The sequence below is a fragment of the Pediculus humanus genome, genomic scaffold, assembly GCF_000006295.1.
Source record: "Pediculus humanus corporis 1103172107574 genomic scaffold, whole genome shotgun sequence".
NCBI classification, from domain to species: Eukaryota; Metazoa; Arthropoda; class Insecta; order Psocodea; family Pediculidae; genus Pediculus; species Pediculus humanus.
In genome coordinates, this window is record NW_002987189.1 from 966,637 (window position 1) to 969,518 (window position 2,882).

Genomic DNA, 2,882 nt, shown 5'->3' on the forward strand with positions numbered 1-2,882 from the left:
TGGTGATGATGGGTGGTGGCGGGTTTTTTTTTCATTAAATTTGAAATTATTTGTAGGTACGACGGGGGGGGGGCGGTAAGCGAGGTGAGGTAACAAAAGTTAGTATAAAGGTGGGTGATTAAGATGAAATCCTTTGGGTGGCTGCGTGACGTCAAAAAAAAAAAAAACGTGTAACGTAATCTTCCGTTATGAAAACACGGCAAACGACTTGTTAAAGTTTCACCTTTTGAAAAAAAAAAAAACGTTAGTTCTACGCAAAACTTCAAATTCCTGGAAAAAAATCGTTTGATTATGTCACGGACGGGCGCATGGGATGGGGGGGGGCGTGCGGGCGTACCTGAAAACTCCGTCGTAAACTAGAATTTAATTATATGTAAAAATGTAAATTAAAAAAAAAAGAAATGAACTCGACCGCGTTACGCGCGAGAGGAAAGAGAGAGAGTGAGGCGGGGAGAGAGAGGGAGGGAGGGAGGGAGGGGAGGAGAGGAGGGTCAGGCACCTCCTCTGGAAATTATGGTGACAAAAATTTCAGGTATTTTCTTTTTAAACTTTTTCTTTTTTCTTTTTTTTCCTTTACGCGTCCCACTCACTCGTAATAAAAGTTTGTTGCTTTTTTTTCTGTTAATAATTCGGCAAATTCGTACCTGAAAACCTCTTTAATCAGTCAGTGCCGTAGTCATACTCAAATCCCGTACCTTTAAGTTCATTCGGGTTATTCGAGGTTCAAGGTCGTCGTGAATTTCATTTTCGCCATTTTGTTTGTAAAAAAAAAAAAGTTGCGAATAGTAGTAGTAGTAATTGTAATAATATTATAATGATGATTTCATTGTAAATATTAACCTTTTGACCTTTTTGGCGGCTTGATTTTCTTTCACGAATCGTTCGAATGTATATGGATGGATGTATATCGATCCGTGGAGGGCGTGAAATACTTTTTTTTTCTTTCATATATACGAAACGTGTAAAAAGAAGAAGGAAGATGGGGAAGGAGGGGGAAGAAGGGGGGAAGGAGAAGGAGGGAAAATTGTTCAGTAAATTAGAAAACGGTTCGGTTGTCCACCATAATCATGAAAGTTACCAACGTCCTTTCGTATAAAATATATGAAGCGTGAACGGAAAGAAATTCGTTTTGATATTCCAGAGGATTTAATTTTTTCCAGAATGATTTTCATTTTATGAAAAAAAAACGAGTTTTGTCATTCTGCGTTAACATTTCTCCCCCCCCTCTTCCCCCCCCCTCTCTTTTTCACACTCTCACGAACGTGGATTTTTTATATAACGATTCTATTGACACGAAAATTTGTCTTCGTCGTCTTTGTGCTACTCATTTTCTAATCGTTTATTAAAATTGATTTATTTTTATTTAAAAAAAAAATGTCTTCTGCTAGCTGGCTGGTGCGATTTCACTTCGTCTTCTGCTTTTTTTTAAAAAATTTCTTCTTATTATTATGTCTCCCCTTTCACTCATATATATATATATTTTATTATTTTATATTTTTGGCGCCAAATTTACGAACGATTATTCGATTTTAAATGTTTCGTGGGGAGAGGGGGGAAGGAGTGGAGGGGAGGAGTAGTAGTGGGGGGGAGTGGTGGTGCAAGGAAATTTTAATTCGTCGCACACTTTAAAAAAATTTTCCCAGGCACGTGTATTCGATTACGGAACGGAAAAAAAAATTTAAAAAAAAAAATAATTGTTTCGAATTAAATGTCGTGTCGTGTCATTAAATAAAACGAAACGTGTCACTAATAATCGAAATGAATTAATTATGAATAAAAAAATAAGACGTGGAAGGTGGCGGTGGTGGTGGTAGAGTGATAATATATGTCGGCTGTAGTGGAAAAAGGAAATCGATTGTGTATCGATTAGAGCCGACACCACCGACGCCGCCGCCATTTTGAATTCTTTTATTTAACGAAATAAGAAAAAAAAACCTAAGAACTTATTCGAGTTTGAAAAATTAATTGAATAAAATTTTAGTATTATTATTATTATTATTATTTAAGGTACAAAAAAAAAAAAAGGTTTTTGTGTGTGAGAAACTATCTTTTTGGTCATTGTAGAAAACCGACACGGGAACGCACTCTCCGCACCCCCGCACGGACACACACACTCCGACGACAACAACAACAACCCTTTTTGTGTGAATAGTTTTTGCAACCCTTATTTATCGATTTGGTCACCCGTGAGAATTTTTTTTTTTTTTTTTTTTTTTTTTTTTCATTCAATCTTTCATTTCGGGTCCAGAGAAACAGAATCCGACTGCGTGAGATAATCTTAGTTTTTATTTATCCATGATTCTCTCTCTCAAAAAAAAAAAATTTTTTTCCTTTCTTTACCCGTAAAAAAGAAAGGAAGGTACGATGGGGGTGGGAGCGGGGTAGCGGGGGCGGAGGAAAATAAGAGAGAGAGAGAGAGTGAGAAAATGATAGAGAAAAGTTTTTTTTTAGTTAATTATAACCGATTCAGTGGACAAACAAATTAAAAAATTTTCTTTCTTTCTTTCTTCAAAGGATGACGACGATTATGGGTGGTAATTACGAACCTTGAAAACGTGAAAAAGTTCTAGAAAGTTCTTCGAAAGAAAAATTCTTTTTAATTATATCTATCGTATATGACCTTCTCCTTATCATTATCGTCGTGTCGTCGACGTTGTCGTCTGCTTCTCTTGCTATCGTAGGGGTTTGTTTTGTTTCCACACACACACACACACACGTTAACGATTTTCTCTCTCTCCCTCTCTTTTCAAATTTTTTCGTAAAACGTCACGTAAATAAGAAAAGTCGATGCCTTCAAAGGAAAAGTAAGGAAAGAGAGAGAGAGAAAGACAAAAGTGTTGTCGTCGTCACGACATCCGTTCAGAAATCCCAAAATTTGTAAT